Source organism: Erithacus rubecula (genome assembly GCF_903797595.1).
Source record: "Erithacus rubecula genome assembly, chromosome: 2".
Lineage (NCBI taxonomy): Eukaryota > Metazoa > Chordata > Aves > Passeriformes > Muscicapidae > Erithacus > Erithacus rubecula.
Window position 1 is genome coordinate 80,317,850 of NC_136685.1, and position 22,234 is coordinate 80,340,083.

Consider the following 22,234-nt stretch of genomic DNA (forward strand, 5'->3'; position numbering starts at 1 on the left):
ACACCTGGATAACTACAGGAAAAATAACAGTGCTGCTGCTACTTTATAATATAATCATAGACTATCCTGGGTTGGAAGGGACCCACAAGTATTACTGAAGTCCAGCTCCTGGCCCTGCACAGGACAGCCCCAAGAGTCACAGCATGTGCCTAGAGCGTTGTCCAAACACTCCTTGAACTCTTAAGGCTTGGTGCTGTGACTTTTAGCTCTCCTTGTTTGCCATCCTCCAGCGTGTTGTATTTTCCACAGACTAATGGGAGTTAGCAATGCTGCCAGCAAAACCAAGCTGTATTGTCTTACAAGGGAGGTGATGTGCCAGAAGGAGTTGCAAAGTGAAGATGCTTCAGGGATGGAGGAAAGAAGAGAAGCTTTGGCTTTCATTGCAGCCCCCTCTACTCCAAACAGGTGTTTGCCACTGGAGTCAGCTCCTGCTTTAGTCTCTGCTCTCCTCTGTCACTCTTCTCTACTTCCCACCAATTTGTCTGATTGTTTGCAATTAACTGTTGATTATGGTGCACAAAAGTCCAAGGAGGATAATTAAAAACCGCTCAGCCAGCAGCAGTGGAAAGACTCTGCTGCTGCAGAAGAGAGAAGGGTGCACAGCAAGCACATCCCTGCTTTGGGTGGCAAGACGTGGGCTGGTGAGGAGCAGTGAGCCTGGTGTGCACAGGTAGGAGGTGGGCTGCAGGAAAGGCAGGGCTGGTCAGAGCCTGGTGATGATCTCAGAGAGCTCAGGTGAAACATTGCAGCTTAATGCCACAGCCCCCAGAACCACGGAAAGAGGGGCAATTCCCCACCCCACTTACGATTCATGTTATAAAATGGAATCTTGAAATCAGGGAATGAAGGTAAATGAACAGATAGAGGGGGAATTATGGAGTTGAAATGAAAGGACCATAAATTGCCCAAATGATACTTAATGAAATCTCAAAATCAGGTTACAAGAGATGCATTATGGTAAAATAAATTGCAATTGCAAAACACTCAAAAATTCTGAAATGAAGTTAAAACAATTAAATGGAATGGGATGACATGAAGCGCGGTGAAATGAACCAAAACTGGCTGCAGTGATACTCATTGAATTTGTGAGATTTCATTTCCTTTTTTAATTGCATTTCCTTCCATCATATGTCCTGTCCAGTCTTTTCATTCCAGTTTTATCCCTGATTTTGAGATTTCATTTCCTTTCATGAAATGAAAATTCTTCATTTCTTGAAAGGAAATGAAATCTCAAAATCAGAGAACAAACTGAACCAAACACATGGGAGAGAAATTGCAATGAAATGCAATCAAAAAGAAAACAAGAAAATTCTGAAAGGAAGTGAAAAAATTTAAATGGAATGGGATGACATGAGGTACAGTTAAAAGTTCCAAATATTGCTGAAATGAGATTAATTGAAATCTCGAACTCACTGAATTAGCAAGATTTCATTTTCTTTCATGAAATGAAAGGGACCAGGTGCCCAGGAACTGCAATGTGCACCTTGGGCCATAGCAGTAGCATTGAAGCCTTGAGTGATTTCCTCATTAACTTTGCTGAATGGGCTGAAGAAACACACTTCTCTGTCTTCTCAAGCAGCATCTCTTTTTACACAAATTGTCAGTGGGAAACCTTTCAAGAAATCACCTTGCTGTGAATTATGCTTTTGTTGCATGAAATAAAGCACAAAGGCAAATGCTGGATCTGATAATGCAAAGTGCCCACTCAGTCCTGTGTCAACACAGATCATTTTTATACCAGTAATAGACAACAGGGGTGTTGAGGAGAAGCTTGGGCAGGAACAAAGCACACATAATAAATTTAAACCTTTGAGGACCAAGTGTGAGAAGCAGAGTTTTACTGAGGTACAGGCATTTTGCTTCCTCAGTTATACAAAAAAGAGTTGCAGATCAAGTAGAATGAAGAAAAACCTGAGCAGTTACATGTGCTGAACGGACTCTACACACAGAGCCTCTCTCAGATGCCACCTGTAAACAAGAACAGCCTCTGACTCTGCAAAGGGAAGTAGGAAAAGGAGTGTGCAGGCAAGACTGCTGTTTGTCCCTAATAACATCTCAGAAATGAAAAAAAAAATCCTTTCCCCTTGAAAAATAAATAGCTTTTCCAAATGAGCCATGCATCCAGAAGGAGATACTGAACTTGCCCCGCATTGGGTGAAACTAAGTCTTGGTACATGATCAGCTGAGCCCACACAGCCTTTTCTCCTTAAAGGATGGGATCATCTTCCTCACCCTCTTGCCTTTCTTTACCTCTGTACTTCCTATCATCCTGTGAGCTAACCTTTCCTTCTTCTGGCCCTTGGAGACCATTCTTGTTGCCCACCAAACCCTGCAGTGAACTATATGAATCATTAGCCTGGCAGGATGTGATCCTCATTTCTGGGGTGGTTTCTACTATCTTACTGAGTTAAAGCCACTCAGAGTATGACACGTGCATGATAAGGTATTAGATACAACTGGAAGAAAAAAAAAAAAAATCTTTCTTCAAAAGCGAATAACACAGTGCCAAAACCTAGTGAAGTGTTTCAATATTTTGCAAGAAATAAAACTAGAGTAATTCCCAACCCTGACTTGTATTTGGATGACCATATTGTACCCCAGATAAAACCAGCAATACAGAAATAGGTAAAAATTAAGAGTAAAAAGAATAATTGAACTGCTTTGATTTTCAAAGAAGGGCTCAGGACAGCCCAACTGTGATTATAATGAGCATCTTTTGTTTCCTCTGTGGGAGATCTGTAGGGATACAGTTGCTATAAAAATAGGGGCTCAGCAAACTGGTAGGACATGATTACAGGAACTGTGCTTTGCCGCTACACAAAGCATAGTTCAAGACACAGACATAATATTTTCTCTGAAAATGGTGGATTTAATTGCAAATTCTCTTGGTTTCACCAAAATCTGCATCTTGAGTTCATTTCATGAAGCCTGAGCAAAGAAAATGTGAACAGTTGTGATACCAGAGTGAAAACGAGGAGGAATTCAATGCAGGGGCAAATGCAAAAATACAAACTGAATGAGGCTTAATACATTAGGGATTAACTCTGCTTTGATTTTTTTTAATAATATCCCTTCTTCTGAAGACACGGTGTTAGAAAATTACTGTCTTCTGAAGCTTGATATTTCAAAATAATGAAGGCTAAAGTCCCATTAGATGTTTGTTTAAGGACTAACACATTTAGCATCTGTAAAGCCTAACCATAATGTCTTGCTGTTTATCCACTAAATCCCATTATTCTCTAGCAGTGGGATGTTTATTCTGTTTAGCTGTCTTGCCTGCTCCAAAACTAGAGTTTTCTCACTGAATGTGCCACTTGGTTGTACAGTTCTTATTCTAGACCTTGAATTTAGGGCTGGTCAACAGGAATATGAGAAACATCTTTGAAAGAGCTGACTTTCTGACACACAGCTCAGGTGCAACACAGGCAAGATTTAGACTAAAAAAAAAAAAAAAAAAAAAAAAAAGAAACAGTTTTTCTTTTGTAAAAATTTAAGCAGCAAACAGTATCTCCTAGAATACAGAGGTGTGGGACACTGATTTATTCCAGTGACACTTGCCCAGTTTACTGCTGTCTGCACCATGGGATGATGGACAGGTTGGAGAGATTGAGAGTTTTCTCGTGGCAGGCACTGTCCTAAAACAAAGAAGGCTGCCCATGTTTCATTTACAATTTCAGCGGGAGTTTTGCTGTCTTGAACCCAGTGTGCTTTTGTCCATGGAGCTTATCCAGTAAAAGTTTCATCAAAACTCAGCTACTCACTGAATCTGAGCTTGGGTGGACTGTTAAGTCTCGGTGTCCTGGCGTCCAGGCTGCTGAAATGCAACACCTTGAAGTCTCAGATCTTCATGTCAAGCTTCTCATTTCAGTCACTGACAGGCTTTCACTTCGTTCAGATAAGCTGCTCCCAGTGCTTAGAAAGTCATCCTTGTAGCCCAGTCTAGCTTCTCTGCTGAGCCTCTTAGCCCAGTGACAGTTCTACAGATCTCTCCCCTACTGTGGATGAGCCAGACCTACAATGACAATCCTCAGAAATCAATAAATTGTGCCTCGAAGTTGTGAGTTTTGTCCGAAAGTTGTAAGCTCAGCTTACTTAGGGACAACTTTTATTTTTCTTAGTCTGTATTTCCCTGTCAGCTGCTGTCTGGAGATCTGGGCTTCAGAAAGAAGGAAAGAACAAAGACGTTAATTCCCTGCTCCAGGAGACAGACCTGCAAGACATCGGAAATCCGTAAAATCCTGGGCTGCACCATCCTCAGTCCTGGGGTCTCAAAAGTGCCACTGGGCGAAATCTGGCGCCATAGCTCATCAGCACAGAGCAAATGCAAACTTTATTGTGTAATCATTGTTGCTGGAATTATCTATTCTTTATCTCTGTGAGAGCGTGAGAGATTAAGTTTGGAAGCCTATTAGCAGCCCCTGAAATGCCATTGTTATCATTCACTGTTAATCATCGCGCCTGGCTCTAATGCACTTAATCGGAGCAGTTGACACTTGGGCTCTAAATGAGAGTCAGCCAAGCGGGAGAGAGGTGGAAAGTGCCCATGGCTCTTGCATGGAGCTAGCATCTTCTGCTCATGGCAGCTTTTGAGTCAAATAAAGACCCCAGCAGCAGGGTGGGAACTCCGGCAGATCATTCCAGATCCCTGACTGGTTACCGCTGGTCTTGGCAGTACATTTAAATGGCAGAGGGAGATAGCAGAAAAGCTCCCTGTCATGAAATATCCCACACAGGACTAACAGACATGCTGAGGAAGCCAGCCCCTGGTCAGGGAAAATGTTTCTTGGGGTCTTTTTGGAAAATTTTGCCTGCCAGCTGTTAATTGATGGGGCTGTACTGCAGTCTGCATGTTAATGAGCCTATTATGAGCGGCACTTTATCTTGTGACAAAGGTGGATTTAATGGAGTTGAAAGGTTTCCCAGAGTAAATTCTAAATGTCCTAATAATGCAATGAAGACTCTATTAGTCTATTTATTAATTACAACACAGCCATGTTTCAGCAAGTGTGTTTCAGCAGCGCACTATGTGACTTTCCCAGTAGAGAAAGCTCACAGGGACCTGTCCTGCAACCTGAAGATGGGAACCTGCAGTCCGTGTCACAGCCCTTTTAGAAGCCCTTAACATGGTATTCCTTATCTCATCTTGCACTTTTACTTCCACTCTACTTTATCTGGCAGTAATTCTAACCTTGATGTCTATGACGAGTTCTGGGTACTTATCACCCAAAAGCTTCAAAACATCTTCTCAGCCTATGTGTCACTGTCAGCTGTGGAGTGGGATGAAGGCTCATCTCGTGTAGATTTGGGCCATATCTCACAGCTCCCCGGGCATACCCCACTGTTTCTCTGGGCTATTTTGATGAGGCTTTACCTGTACTGTGAATCTTCCAGCAGAAGCGATGGTCATGTCAGCTTCCACAGCGCCTGCTTTTACAGGGTACTACGGCATGTACCAATTGTTATTCTTTGCATGCCTGGGCTCAGATCCTTTAAAGTTCAGGTCAGTCTCAAGGCTAAGATGAATTCCTTGCCTCAGGACTGATGCTGTCTTCTTTACACTACTGGTCAGAAGACTCTTCTGTCTTAGATACTCTGGCTGGGTTTCCATGAAGATTGTTCAGAGGAAAAAAGGACCATGATAATTGTTTTACAGCACTGTCAGATAGAGGACATCTTTCTTTGTCTTTCGGGTTATGATTTGCGTTAATAGTGAAGTGTAAATGACTGCAGGCTTTCTGTGGGTTTGCCAAGTCAAGCTTTTGAATTCTTTCCTCTCCTAGGAGCTAGCACACTCAGAGGTGAAAAAACAAGGTGTGCAATTAACATAACATTCTGGCACAGTATCATGATTCACGATATCACCTGGGTTTTTTCTTTCTGTGCTCATCACCTTTGTCTCTTATTGAATGGCATCTGTGTACAGAACACCTATGTTTTCAAGCTGCAATCCACATCTCATTTGGCAACCATACATCTGTTAAAAAAAAAAGCTACTACTACAACTCACAACTTTTCACTGACAAGGAGAATATTATCCTTCCTATCTCCACCAGACTCCAGGTGAGAAACTTATGGTGAAAGGAGCTGCACAGATCTATAGGAGATGCCTTCCTTCATGCCAATGAGCTCATTGGTAATTTTAAAGAAAAGGTCTAAAAGTCTCTTTCAGTTGGAAAACTGGACTAAATAATCTCCTTCAACCCATTTTCACTCCAAGCTCTCAGCTGCATTGTAATTAACTTTACTATCTGCAGCAGGATAAGAACATTTTCAGTCAAAATAAGAAATAATGCTTCTTCTAGAATAGTACTTTCTATCCAAGACTGAATTATCATATCATCCTACTGTCTATTGCCTTCCTTTGCTGTGAAGCAGCTTGTCTCTGCTGACAACAAGCAGTGGTGGGACAGAAAGACTCTGTCTGGCTGGCCCTGACTCACTGCCCACTCCTACCCACTCAGCTGTCTCATTTGAAGACAACGTGAAAGAGGCTGTCCTGCATGAGCCCTTCTTGGTGGCAAGCATGCCTTGCTAAGGAATTACAGATCTCTTCAGAGGTCCAGCAAGTTTTAATACTGTATCTAGAAGAAAAATGGCTGCATTTTGGTATTTTAAAGAAAGGAAGGTGAGAGTATTCCATCATTTCTTTAAAGCAAAGAAGAAATTGCTCTGAACATGGAAAGCACCCTATTCAGATGATGGACCATGCCTGGGCTCACATGTCATCATATAACTGTGAACTTCAGCATCATCACAGAAGGTTATCATTACAGGAGGAGTCAGTCCTGATTAACATAAGTATCCACATACTTCTGGGACACAAAAGGACCATGACAGATCTGGGTATCTCTGTTCTACCACTCTTCTGGGGGTAAATCACAGCATTCCTGGCAGACATCATGAAGGAAGAGATTTGCTTTCTGATGTTTGTCATAAGTGATCTAAGAGGCACACTAAACCACAAATAGAACTGTTTGTATTTCTAAATCAGTCCTGAACATGGACTGGTTTTTCTGGAAAATAGAAATAATATAAATTAATTTGTCAGCTCCTATCTAGATCCCAGCCTGTTTCACAGCAATGCATTGAGAAGAGCTGGTTGAAATAATTATTCTCGACTTATGCAATCATTCTTTTTATTTCTGAAGGCTAATGGAGTGAAAACATGCTTTCCAGACCTTTGCTAATGACAGAGTCAGAAATAATGATTGGGGACCCTTATGTTCCTCTCATAATGAGGAAAGCAACACAAAATGATAGGGATGTGAGTCCTCAGCAATCACTTGTTCTTTATTTAAAAGGCAAATGGAGCATTCAGACGAGTTCTTTAGGTTAATGGAGCCACAAATAAGGTTTTGGGGCAAGAATTTTTCATAGATAATGCAATATAGGCAATCACTTCTCTGGAGGACAGGATTATTCGCAGATGTTGAAATTTCTCTATCACAGAGAGGCAACCAAAAAGCCAACACTGTGAGGACAAGTGAAATTAATCCTTTATTTCTCATTGCCCCAAGTCTGTGCACAAAGTCCCCTGTGGTGCAGAAGCAGCATGTTCCCATCCTGGGCATCAGCTGCTGAAGTGGTAAGAGATGGTCACAGGAAATGAGAGCCCCAAAAATATTCAGAGAAGGGGACATAGCAAATTGAAAATCACTTATTGTATGCATGTCACCTGAACCTCATGTGCCTCTGCCATGCACTTTCCTGTCCCCTACCCTGGCCCAAGCCAAGATTCTGGCACTCACCCAGCTCACACAAGACCCCCAGCAAAATGAAATGACCCAGAGACTCCTGTTCCACTGTTTTCTGGGGGACATGAGACTGGACAAAGCAAGCCTAGGAGATCCCTCAGAGGAGCCCTTAGTAGGATCTCAGGCAGTTTTATCCCAAGGGAGAAGAGAGCAGAGGTAGTCATCCATACAACCATCAGCTTCAGAGAGAAGGAGTAGAGTGTGGGAAGTCCCTCAGGCTCTGCTGATGGTCAGATGCAATTTCCTTGACAACTGCTAAGAAGAGCTGGAAGAAGTGAGAGCCTGTAAAGATTTCTTCCCTGCTGGATCATTCTTGCTAAGGAAATTATACCTATTTCTTTCTCACAGGCTGGTGAAGGCAGTGGCAAAATGGAGACCCCATAACCTTGGAACAGCAGTTCAGATCCAGCTCTCCAGAGGCTTCTAATTTTTCGCCACATCACCACATGAAGCAGGTTCATGTTTCCTCTGTAGTTCTTGTTGTACTCATCAGTACTTCTGTAAATAGATCTGAAACAACATCCATAGGCTGGGGACTTTTAGGGAAAGGGGCCTAACTCCTTGGTTGCTAGCATCACAAAAATTAATTTTACACCACTGCTTTCCTTTCTACTGCAAAAGGTAACCACCTGCAGGTTGAGATGGTTAAATGAGACCAATGCAGGTATGCCAATATAATTGATTACTCAGCAGGGGGAGGAGGAGACAGTATCTAATCCACTAAATAAGTTCTGAAAAATGCATGATTTGTACAATTTACAGTATCTCATTCCTTTCAATATGAAACCATCACACAGAGAAAAAACTTTTTAAACAACTTTTTTAACAATCGCTATGATGTTTATAACTGAGTATGTATCAAGAAGCAGTCTCCTGGACAGAAAGAGGGAATAGTTCACAGATACATTTGTTTTTTATCAAAGCCTGCCTAGCCCGTTGGAAAAAGAAATTTAAACCCATTGATCTGTCAGGGTTAACGACAAGAGAAGCACGTCTGAGAAATTGGTTCAATATTCAAGACCCTATTTTAATAAAGCTGTTTTCTCAAGTTGTGATCTCATCAGCTTTCACAACCTTAGTGGCAGGAGCTTTTTGAATGTGTTCAGTGGGGTGCCATGAGCATGCAGAGGAGCATCTTGAAGTGATGGGGGAGAGCTGACCAGTCCTACAAGTCTGGACTTGAGCCCAGCATCCTTGTTGACATCTGCCTGGTGTAGTGATCTATGAAAAGAGATGTGGAGACAATGTACTCTAAACATGTGACTATAAAATATTACAATGTGACTATAAAAATATATAAAATATAAGCCTTTGTGGGCTTACATTAGAGTGAGTGATATTTTATTTCAAGGAGGAAAAAGCTACTAAAGTAGAGCATCTATCAATAGATCCATTTTCATATGTGCAACTACTCTGTTAAGATTTTTTACTTTCACTCCAGATTCTGCATGAAATCAAGCTATTCCGAATAATTAATTGGAAATAGACTCCCCTGGTATCATCTTCTGCATTATTCTATAGAAAAATGAGGTTTGATGCTATGAAGAAATACAAGCTGCTACTGTGACTTTCCCTACCCTGCCCAAGAGAGTGTGAGATGCTAATCACCCTTCAAACCTCACAGCATGAGGACTGAACCTTGAGAGTCTATTAATGAAGACCCAGCTGCAGTAAGCTGGGCTCGTGGCTTGGACAGATGGTACAAGACTGCCCAAATAATGAACTGGGAAGGGCAGTTGTCCAAGAAAGTGCTTCAAGTAACTTTAAATGCACATTTGACTCAGTGCAATTTATCAGCCAATGTACAAATCTTTAGTCACAAGCAGAGCACCAAGCTCAGGGATGATGTGAGCCGCTTTAATCAGCTCGCCCCCGGTAGGAAAAGCACGCAAGGAGAAGGGGACTCTCAGCTGCAGAGTGACATGTGCTGAGCACAGAGTAGGTCTCAACAGTCACCTCCACCAACTCTGATTCACTCACTGCTGGCACAACACTGTCACCCTCACCTGTAAGAGACTAACACTAACATACGCAACCACCTAACAACAGTCTGTGCTGGCAAAAAAAACATTTACAAAACAGTCAGTGATCGTATCCAAGTGTATTACCCTAACAGATATCTCAAGATGGGAAAAAAAAAAAAAAGAGGAAAGAAAAGGAAACAAACTATGTGCTAGGGCTGCCATGAATAAGAGTTAACCGTATCAAAAGTGGTTTCCCTGCAATCCAGGTGAATGACTTAGCATTTGGCAACATTAAAAAACATTTTATTGTAATGGGCACTGCAGACTGCACCATCCTAATTCTCTGTGCAACCACTCTGTCCCCATCATTATTGGCTACTCCTTCAGTTTGTGTGTCATTCTCAGATTTATCAGCAGCAATTTTATATGTATTTCAAGATCACCAATAGAGAAAGGGAAATAACACTGGACACAGACTATTTCCTAAAAACCTCACTCCCATCAGTCAGCATTCCCTACCTCTTTTGACTCAAGTCAAAATATTGTGCTGGTACATGCTGAAGACAGTGCAAAAGCACATTATCTCTCTGTTGACAACTGAATTTATCACATACAAAATGGAAGTTGTTCTGTTTAGTAGACTCTACCTCCTTGAAAGCTAAGTTGCCTGGTATTAATTATATTTCCAGTTAGAAACTCCTATTTCCCTGTGCACTATTTTGCCAGATACTAATTCAGGTTGTTTAGCTTATAACTATCTTAGCTACTCCTGTTATACCCCTCTGAAGGGGTGGCAAAATACTGGCAAAACTTAAGACATTTTCAGTCATCTGCAATATTGCCAGCAATATTGCCAGGTTCATTAAAAACAGATGTTTCCTGAGCCAACCCTCTCAAGACTCCTAGATATATTTGGTCCTAATAGATAATGTTTAGCAGACTCTTTGGTTACTTCTTCTGGAAAGTAATCAGCCTTATCCAAGTCCATATGCTGAGGATTTTCAAATATAGAGTGGGAATAATGACTTAATGCCTTTGACTCCCTGCCTTCATTATAATATCTTTAATTACCTCTGGCTGATGATGCCAGCATTCCTATGGTTCCTAAACCTACAGAAAGTCCTCACTGCCTCTACCTTCTCTCACTAAATCAGAGGGTTTGTGTGCTGTGTTTAGCTGCATCCCACTCCAGCAATCCCCTTTCTGCTGCCACTTTCCCCTCTCTGATACTGGAAGGGTGTTATAGTCAAGGAACAGCCAGCAGTTTCTGGAGAGGGGATCACAAAGGATGCCTAAAACAGCTTTGGGATTCAGAGGCTTTCTGCAATTCATCTACAGTTCATGGGGCAAAAAGCCCTGTCTGCAATTAGAGGGAAATTATGTGAAGACAAAAATTTGAAAATTCCCATTCTCACTGTATGCTGTTGTACAGGGCTTCTGTCTGTCAAAAAAAGGTAATGAAAAGTAAGTTAATAGATGGCACAGAGGCCATAACAAAGACAGGGGCAGAAGTCATCACTCTAAACTATTAATTTTGTGTCTTTTTCCATTTAACTAATTTTTCTTTTCCCAAATTACCTGGCACATCTTGTCTTTACTGCCACATGCACAACTGAACTAAAAGCTTTGCTCTCTGAATAAATATCTACTACAAGGAGAAGTTTGTTACTGTAATAGCACATTCACCACACACACACTCTGTATTCTAACAACTACAGCTGTGTAGAGAAATCGTCTTAAATCAAAGAAGTACCACAACGAATAATGAGAATGTTCAACAAAACTCTCTGAAGCAAACAGGGAAATAGAAAGATTGTTTGACCTTTTAATACTGTAAATACATCTGGAGTGCCCAAGGAATGGCTGCATCCCACAACCTCCTGAACAAATATCTGATGCCTCTAATAACATGATTTTCCTGCATGTGTCTATAGTAGCCACATGGCTCCTCTTAGCAGCAGGACAGGACAGCTGGGATTATATGGAGCAGCATTTCCAAGCTGTTTTGATTTCTGTGGGTTTTGTTTTGTTTTGTTTTGCTTGGGTTTTTCTTCCAGGAACTGCATCCATTGAATAGGCTAAGTCATCTAATATAGCACCCATTTCTTCTCAATAGAGCAAGGCAATAGCAGAACACAGGGATGCAAATGTGCAGCCAGTCAAGGGCTACTTTGTTAGTCCTGACAGCCTGAAGGACCAGCTGCAGTGAAGCACATGTCCCACTGGACAGGCTACACTTTGCTGGGAGAAGGAGCATGAGCAGCCTGATCTCAGAGGTCTCCTAGTCCTGAAGAAACTGTGAGGGTCACAGGGGAATTCTGATGGAAGCCTGAGGCAATGGCATGCTCACCTTCTCAGAATCTCCATGTGAGGGAAGCAACCTCCATAGGTTTTAGGTTCACCCCATGCAGAAGTGGTTGCAGAAAGAGGTTCCTCCTTGTCTGAGAGGGGGGATGAGTGGATACACTCTCCAAAGCACATTCTAAGGAGTTCCAAAGTATAAAGTTGTCTTCTTGGTACAACCACACACAGGGCAAAGGCCACCAAGCTAATTCTGCTCTAATTATCATCCAAATTGGAAGGCAAATAGCTGTGAAGCTGCTCTGCTCTACTGAAAGGCTAATTTTCTGGGCACTGAAAGGTCTACTGGATCTCTGGAAGCTGAGTTTGTTACCTGCACAGAGCTGCTCTGTGCCATGAAGACTCATCAGCTTGTTAAGAGGGGCCAAAACACAGCTCTGGGTCAGGTTTCCAACACAGTTCTGTTCCCACTGTGTTAGGTCTGTGAAACTCCAGCCCCAGGTATTAGTACCAAACTGTTTGGAAAATCAAGCCCGAAGCTCTTGAACTCTCTCCTTTTTCATGCTCTTCCAATTACTACTGATCTCCATATTTAGAAACCTCGTTGTGCTGAGGAGTGGTGTGATCAGGATGGTGATAGAAATTGGAGTCTGATAAGCTACATTTGGTTGAAATGTTTTAGCCATCTTTTTTGAAAGTAACATTAAGAAAGAGAAAAAAATAGTAACAGGGTGTTTAAAATGACAGCCAGAGAAGGCAAGAGTGTTCCACTAATCTCTCATAATTCTTTGCCATGTCAGAGGAGAGCCATGACCTACTGAGAATGTTAAAATGCTTTTGAGCAAACATCACAAAAAAAAAGAAACTGTAGGAATTCAGAGAAGGAAGTAAACTATTATTTTGATGAAACTTTAATAAAGGAAAAAGAAGTGAAGAATCAGATGGCCTATTTTTGCCCTGGAAAACATCATATGCCTTAAGGTTCCACTCTGGATTCCACACTGTTTAATTTGCTTGTATTTATGAACAAACTAGAAAGGACTGGAACTGAAATATCAAAAAATGCACCAGCTGCAAATTTTTAGGTGGGTGAGTAGTAAGAATTATGATGATGATGACACTCAGAAAGACCCTAGGCTCAGACTGGCTCAGGTAACCAAACAGTGCCAAAACACCAAAGATATGTAACATCCAAGAAGGAGAGAAGAACAGAGTATAAAACATGAAAGAGGTTGTGATGTTATAAGGAGAGGGAAGATAAAGGATGGAGAAAGAGCAGCAAGGAGGAATGGTCAAAAGCTGGAGTCTGGGAGAGGAGCTGCACTGCAAATGGTACAAAAATACAAAGGTGACACAAGGAGGCAGTCCAAGTCATCACTGTAGATATATCCATGGAGATTCAATCTGTGCACAAATTATAGCAGAGAGCTGAAATTAATTAAAAATTTAATACTCAAAAATATTTGAGCAATTCTATGTGAGCCCTACAAATCCAGCTGAAATCCTACACAACATCTCTTCATAGGCCCTAAAACTTCCTCAGAGATACTGCACAAGTTAAATGGGGATATTGTTCCTGTTAAAGCAAAATATTAAGAAGACATTCTAGGGAAAGAGTGGAAGACAAAGTTATTAGCAAGGGTTAGGTTTAAAAAATCACTACAGTAAAAATGCTACAAATGGTGCAGGGTGGAAAGGGACAGGGAAGTCATTCTGGACTGACAACTCTTCCACCTCCAGGATGCCTGAGAGTCCTGGGAAAGGCTAAAAGGGTGAGGGAAGGGCTAGTTTTGGGAGAGAGACACAAGCTACTGCTCCAGTTGGAGTAGGGCAGGAAAGGGCTGCCAAGGGAGGGGTGGTCTGCAAAAATATCTTTCCTGTAAGATCTTGCATGTTCTGAAAATGACTGGTAAAGCTGGGACAAAAGTCAGCCAAGGTCAGCAATTTGGAGTGAGATGTGGATGTGGTTTGTGTTGGGAGAGGTGCAAATCTGTCTGTATTTTTGAGTGGGGCTGGAAGCAGGCTGCCAAACTTATGCTTAAGCTGCTGAAATAATTCATCTCCTGAGACCTTTTGTACAATAATGTGATGAAGGAATATGTAATCTTTAGAGTATACTCACTTTATCCCTCCTCCTTAGCTCAAAATGTCAGAAAAAGAGACATGCAGTGAAAAAAATCACAGCAAAATCACCACAGATAGAAAGAAATATTAAATACCTTTTGCAAACAGGTGTTTAAGCCTATGTACTCATTGCTATAGTAGACCAAGGACACAAGGTGATTCAAAATGAAAATGTATTTGTCTATGGATAGCATTAGTTTCCAGAGTCATGGGAGTTAATGATAACAACAATTTTTAGAGTATATTAAATGCCATCCTTCAAGACTTAATCCAACCTCTAACTATTTTGGGATCAGGATGAGATCTAATGGGGCTTGAGAACAAGGTTGAAAGGATTGATTATCCTACATCAGCCTGCTGTGAGGTTCTTACATCTTCCTCTGAAGCATGTAGTGCTGGCCAGGGTCAGAGGCAGGCAGCTGGATAGGAAGGCACCCTGGATTAGCTTGTTTGTACTCCCACTGCTCTGCCTTGGCTGCAAGCTATGCAAGGTTTTATGTCTGTAATCCACAGCTCTCCTTGAGGAACACATAGGGCCTCTGAAATGCTAAATAACCCAGGGAAAGAAGCTTACCTGAAGCCATGAGTAAACCCAGCAGTCAAACCTCTGCCACAGATTTTGGCTTCTTCCTCTTCTAAATGGCTCAAGGTTTGGATGTCTTTGTTTTCAGCCCTGTATCTGAAAGATAAAGGAATTAGCAGGATTTCTTTAATCTTTGTGTTCTCCCAGATAAGTGTATTAGAGGAATTTTATGGGTTATGGAAATATTTATTTTGAATTAAAATTAAAGCTGCACCACATTGTGTTTATTGTATCTTAGTGTAGGGCACAACTGAGCCATGAAGTCTCCTATATCTGACTGCAAAAACATAATTCCTTTTGCCCAGACCTGGATAAATAATGATGCTCATTGTCAGCAAAACCCAGTTTTTATCTTCTTGTAATGCAGCACACATGGAGCCCAAAATGTCTCCTTAAATAGGTATTTTATTTTCAAAATTTCATGGGGAAATTGATTTTGACTTTCAAGCAGCAAAGAACTAGAGGTGTAACCTAGGGCATTATGGAGTCAGCATGCTCAGGTATTGACAGAGGAGACCAGTAACTGTATTTTTGTGTAAACTTCTTTTAGTGAGCATAAGAATATCTCAGCTGGCTTTACCTGAGCTCTCTCTAGCTGGTTTCCTCTAATTTAGCCAGAGGAGAGGTTGCTGCTGCTATTAAAGATAAAGAGGAATATGGAAAAATGTGATAGTTAATAGGTAGACATCTTTCCTGTCTATGACCAGATGGTGTCCACAAAATTTCCTTCCCACCTCCAACTGTTTTCAGCAAAGATCAAGCCCAGAACACACCCTATATATCACAGGCAATGATTTGAAAATCAAGTGGCCATTTTTCTGAGGTGCAGTACTCCTCTGCCTGAACAAAGGGATAGAGGGGAAGGTGCAATATGAGTACCTCCCCTCTCACAACCTATGGTGTCTCTGATTCCTCCTCATGGCAGTGTGAAGCCCTCCCTGAACAGAGCAGCCCACCAAGTAGCATAGCTGAACTACATTTTCACCTAAAAACCCTAACAATCCTATCATAACCTTCAGAAAAATTTCTTACTCTTAGCCCTGGCCCAGTCAACACTCAGTAAAATGCAATTTGATTAACCCTTTGTCACAAGGACCCCATTTAATACCACATCCAGATAAGCACTAATGTTAGCTCAGGTGTATTGCCTCAGTTTCTTGTCAGTCTCTTTTTTTCTCTTCTGCCTCCAGTAAGCTCTTTAGATTCAAGCACCAACCTCAGGCCAATTTTTTATTTCAAAGCTGGATTACTGCCTTAACTCCATCTTCCCATTTTTCTACCACTTAGTTCAATGCTCTCTGACTGTGAGGATGTAACACAGCAACAAAGGACCAGGAAGAAAGACAAGGGATTAAAGTATAAATGGATCTAAATACTTAATAGCTGGAAGGAAGAAAAGTGTGACCTACCTTAATCAGAAACAAAGTGGTGACAACAGACTTCAGCTTGCTGTGTACCTAATTGTTTATTTATTTGTTTGGTTAGTCATATATTTATTTATTTTTAAAGCAGCAGGTATCAAGAAAACATGCTTGAAAAGCTTTCATTTAAATGTGGCTTCAGACATGATTTGGAAGTTTTCTACACTTTGGAAATAATCAAGGCATCGTTCAAGGAAAAAAAAAATAAAATCAACTTTATGAAGTCTAGCCCACCAGACAAGAGGCAGTCAAGAATTACAGATGGAACCCCTGCGTGTAAATTACATAGATTTAAATACACCACGAGGATCTTTGTTGGCAATTCTTGAAGCTTATCCACATGCCTTTAAAACTGCACCTTGAAGCTCCAGGCTCTGGAGTCAAGAGATTATGTAAGTCTCAACTTCCATCACAAAATAACATTGAATGTCAACAAAGTTCAGATATGAATAAAAAATCTCCCAGCTTTCATCTATCTGTTTTAGGCTTATGATTTTTGAAGGCAAAGTTATGGGTATGGTATACCAACTTGTCTTTTGAGTCACTGGAGTGAGCAGTGCAGCTCACATGGGGCTGCTGTAAATGTGCAGATCTCTCAGGGCTGTTGGCTGCATCCTTTACTCTCACTCCACCTGCACTGTGAGAAGGAACAGAAGATTTCAATGGCAAGTGCCAACACCTAGACTTATGCCACTTCCTGCCTTATGGGAAATCCAGGTGGAAGGCTTGTTCTGCTGAGATTTCTTGGCCTGCCCCAAACAGAGTGTGCCTTTGGGGTACCCCAGATTGAAGCAATGAGCAGCTGAGAGCAATGCATGGATAGCTTCAACCTATACCTTATTTTCTCCCCTCCTCTGTAGCACTGCGGCTTGACTCATCACTGTAACTCATCTCAGTAGCCTCTTGAGCCCTGAGCTGGATTGGGTTTCCTTTAACAAATCAGCCTTCTAGCCCCCATTTTAACATTAATTGATTGGAGATGCTTTCAACTGTTCCTTCTGGGTGTATTAATTTTTTACAGATTGAATTTGGTTTGATGAGGCAGGAAACCTGAAACTATTCCTGGCATCTCCTGTATACTCAGAATAACCACTCTAATGCATTCAGAGCAGCACACAGCAACAGGGTGGTAACAGAGCAGGGCTGCAGACAGGGGGATAGAAGAAGTGGGGTAGGGTGAGCCTAGGTAGTCACCTATCCATTTCCAAAAAACATCAGTAAGTGATTGCTTACCCATTTCATCTTTTATATTAAACACTTTATTTTTCCCCAGCAATGCAGGCATTCTGATCAGTCTGGGGCTGCTGACATTAACAGATATTAAATAGACTCAGGAGAAATATGATCAAATGTTTGAAGTGTCTAGTAAATGTGCTGCTAGCTGCCCTCCCAGGGAGGCTTTAGTGCAGGCTATTGTGTTTTGCTGAGCAAGAGAAAGGCTGGAATATTAGACAAGGATTCCAAAGGCAATTTTATCTGCAGTGTTATGCAGCCCTGGAACACATTGCTCTTCTATTGGAAGCTTTTCTGTTATAGCCATCAAATTACTTGCTATTCTTAAACATTGAAATGCCATTTTGCATTTTAAACCCTCCAAGCTGGCATGTGTAAAGGATTGCTGTGCTCAACAGCAATACCTCCTTCTTCTGCCCCTGTGGCAAGGCTCTGGACAGGGCCAGGCTTTGGTGCCCTGATAAACCAGATGAAAGTTTCATCCTTCCTGCTCACCCAGACAGGAGTGGGAGAAAAACTTGGCCAAGTTCCTCTCTCATGTAACCCTACTCAGGTCAATGTTTAGCCTTTAGATGAGGTTGACTGATTCCATTCCTAGCAAGGTACCCTGAATCACCAAATAAGCCTTGTCCATCTCAGAGAGTGTTTGTTTCTTCCCACAAGATTTGCTATCCTTTTATTTACAGAGATGCAGTACCAGCAAACCCCAACATTACAGCTCAACTGTTCTGCTCCTGGAGCAGAGAAAATAACAGATGTGAAGATAATTGCCAGAAGAGAAAGAGAGATGGCCACACTAGAAGTTATATGAGAGAACATCAGAAAAATAGACTGGAAGAAGATCCTCCCTGAAAAATATGTCTCTGGCTATTTCTCCTCTGTTTTTCAGCTTTTGGTTTCATAAGGAGCTTGAGGCTGCTCCTTCCTCTTGGCACAGGATACTGAACCTGTGAAACCTCTGTTAGGTTGGCCAATGTAAACACTCCCTTGCAGAGGTTTTCTCATCCTTACAGCAGCATCTCTGTCCTGCAGGACTCTTCCATAGGGCTATAGAAAGGAAACCAAGTGAAAGGGCCACTTTCTTTGGTAAAAGGCCAGGTTTCCCTTAGGGAAAAATTCCGTTAGGATGTAACATTTTACAGAATAAATTCCATTTATTACTAAGTTACATAGATTAATGACATGCAGAGTATTTTTGGAAAGCATCCTTGTTCAAAACTTCCCTGTATATCCAAATAATGCATATTCAACCATATCTGGACTAGATGCAGTCTTTCAAACTGCTCCTCTCTAGCCAAAAGCTCAATTCCAAACTGAAAGACCAGGTTTTATTTTGTATTAAAGAATTCAAATATCATTCTTCTGGTGTACATCCACACCTTACATGAGGGGATCAGTCCCAGGAGCATCCTGAAGCCTAGGACTACACATCCAAAGCACCCATATAGATGATTTGAATCATATGTATAGATGATTCATCCTGAATCCAGTCCGGTCCCCCTTTCCAAGAGGCAATGCTAGTGCCTTGTGAAGAAGGACTTGGACTATCTCATCTGTCTAATCAATTATGTGATGTTGCTACAGGGCACAAGTGAGGACAGCACAAGCATCATGCTCTGGGGGTTTCTGCACCCACACAGCCTTTAGCACCTGTACAGGTTCATTTTCTCCCTCCCCCCCATAACCTGAGCTGAGCAGCTGAATTAGCCCAGAAGTAGCCCAAGACAGTGATTGGACAGGCTAGACAGCCAGTCTAGTTGGCTTCATTCAGGACATTGAGATTAGTCATTAGTTGGTCATGATGGTCAACTAGAACTGGCTAGTGCACTACAGAGGATTTTAACCCAGTGTTCAAGCATCAGCAGGTGCTGGCTTTGGTGAACTAATGGTCTCATTGAGAAAAGCATGCTCTGGGCCCTCCTCTTTTTTTAGAGCAGCATGCTTATTTTAAATTCAAACCTGCTCTCTTTTTCTGCTCCTCTTTTTCTATTGCTAAAAATGGTTTTATGACAGATCTTGATGGATACGAATTGTCTGCCATATGTTGTTTCCTTTCCTGACTGTTATCTCCATATGTCAAATGTACTTGGATCTGATGATCTCCATACAAATGATAACAAAACAAACAGACAAGGAGAGGCCAGGCTACAGGGGAAACAGAATCTCTACCAGAGAGCTGAAATACCAGCAGACAGCCTTTCTACAGGAGACTGTACAGTTTACATGCTGTCACTCAAAAACAGTGACTCCTTCTAGGCACTCTCACACGTTAGTTGCTCTGTGCTAAGACAGGATGTGTTCAAGGGGAAATTCCCTGGGGATCTATCACCAAGCTTAGGATATACAGAGTACTGAGGGACATAATAAATAAGGTTTGTTTTTCCTCCTGCTAACCAAGCTTTTATAATTTGGGATTTTTTTCCTGGTAAATTATGTGAATTATCAGAAGTGCCTGAAGTGACTTAAATTTACCAAATATTTTATCTCTTAAGTTCCTTAGACACTTACAAAACATGAATCTCTTCTCTATTAAAGTCACTTCTTTTCTCCTTCATTTTCTTCTTCCCATATTGCCATTTTTTGGTTGTCTTTGAGACTTCTCCCACTCTCCTAGAGATCCAACAACAAGGTGTATTTAGAAAACACAGGATCATAAACACCTCATAATAAAAGATAGTGTAAGGCTGGAATCCTACCATGTTGTCCTTGATTACTTTGTAATGGTTCCAGTTTTGCTTGCCTAGAACAGACACAGGAATTGCTGCTCATCCTTCAGGTTGTTCCCCCTTGCAATGGGCATCTCTGAGCATGGGAGTACTTGGCCTGGCCAAAGTCTCCTTGTCATGTCTGTTGAAGAGAGGACAGGCTATTCCAGGGAGACTGGGGACCCTGAGGACAGGTGAATCCCTGCTCCACAGTGCTTTCCTCTTCTCTCTGTGATGGGAGCTTTCTCTGAGGCAACACAGATCCAGAGTCACGTTGTCAGCCCCTGTGACCATATTACATCAGCGTAAAGGAATCATCTTTCCAATGGGAAGCATACCTGTAGCCCTGCCTCCTTCCTTCTGTGCCCAAACTTTCCTCAAGAGAGCATGACACAGTGCCTTTCCTCCTGGCTAAATCCACAAGGAATTAAATTATTTTTTAAAGGCTGAGGTAAATTTGTGCAGTTCCTGAGAAAGAACCCACCAGGAAGGTAGAAGTTAAAAAACATATTTCAGGTATGATAGCTTTTGACTTCCTCAAGTTCTACATCTCTGAATCCTTCTTTTCTTTCTTTCTTCCCCTCACAGTTGCTGCCTTGCTGAGCTGCTCAAGAAGGGAAGCACAGTGTTAGAATAGAGATCTTTCCAAGGTTAGAGAAGACACCTTTCACTTTAACAAATGACAGTCTCCATCTGGTTAGCATCCCTCTCATGTGTCTGTAACAGATACAGGCAGAATTGATTATCTTTACTTCAGGCCTACTAATTAAAGCCCTGCTCTGATGTAATGGTATCACTAAAATTTCCACTTAGGTCATCTGTGCTTTTCTGTGGACCTGTTTTTTGTTGGGTTTTTTTTTTTTTTCCAGACACAGGACATTATATTTAAGGGAGTAAATTTTTTAAGGGAGACCAGATAGCAAAGAAATGAAAGGGGATAATGAGTCTAAACAACCAATACAAAGGAGTTTTAAGACCTAGGACAATTCAGGTTTGAAGGGATTTTAGGAATCCATTAAACTAAGAACAAGCTCAAAATCACCTTCAAAAGCAGTCAGATTGCTGAGGGCCCTGCTTAAAAGTTTTGAAAATTTTCAAGGATGGTGATGCTGCAGCCTCACTGGAGGCTTGTTCCAGTGCTGGATTGCACAACTTACAGGCTAATACAACAACCTAATAAAGGGGTTTGTGGCTGGTATCTGTCTCAAGCTATCCCTTCAAGGCAAAATATGGAAAGCAGGCTGGTTGTGGCTGGAACTTGCTTGGGGCACAACATCTACACAAGAAAACTTCAGGGCCCAGAAGGGGAGCTGGTAAATTGGTGTTTCAAGCTTACATTCAATTACAAAGCACATAAAGGATGCTAACTCCTTGGGAAGAGCAACAGTCTGTACAGCCATTTGGTGAGCAGAGAGGAGAAAAAAAGGTCTGGAACAATTTGACTTGAAGAGCTGCTCTTGTAAGCCCAGCACTTCCCAGAGCATCCCTCATCAGAGGACTGGCAACAGTGCTCTTCAAAACCAAGAGGGTTTATCACTCATCATGCTACCAATGTTTTCTTTAGTCTTCCAATGTTACACAGGTCACCAGCAACCAGTTTGGCAAAAGGCATTGGGGCATGGGAAGGGCTGAGGATCAGAAGGGATCACTTTGAGTGGACTGTCACCACCCCAGCATAAGGGCTGAAAAAAAGTTTCAGACCTTCCTTCACCACAGCCCCAGTTATCAGAAGTCTGTCTGCCTATAAGGATTTACATAGTGAATAACTCCTAGTTTTGTCTCTGACCATTAAGTACCAGTGTTATTGCCCTTGGGGAGCACTTAATGTCTCCATATATTTTAATTTCATATAATTTTGCACCGGTTCTTTAGAAATGCAATTTCATGCATTGCTTTGTTTCAGTCAATACCATCTAGACAAATTGAAGTCACTACAAGCTCCTTAAAGATAATAATGCCCTGTGATGAAAAGAAAATATTTGACTGCTTCATATGCTTCAACAGGAAGGACTTGAAAGGACCACTACCAACATCACAAAACCTCACCATTTAGTTTTATATTTCAAGAATTTGATTATGTTTTGTTGTCAAACTCTTGCAGCTCAATTCAGTACTGTTTTTATCAATATACAGTGCACTTCAAAGCTGC

General features: G+C 41.6%; 1 long non-coding RNA gene across 1 annotated transcript in view; it reads right to left on the reverse strand.

The window, feature by feature from the left end:
* The window catches only part of LOC306798374, a 34,493-nt gene that overhangs the window by 1,745 nt on the left and 10,514 nt on the right, over positions 1 to 22,234 (reverse strand). The window contains exon 3 of the long non-coding RNA XR_013773327.1: positions 14,718 to 14,822. This is a non-coding gene — a long non-coding RNA (uncharacterized lncRNA). The remainder of the gene's footprint in view (positions 1 to 14,717; positions 14,823 to 22,234) is intronic.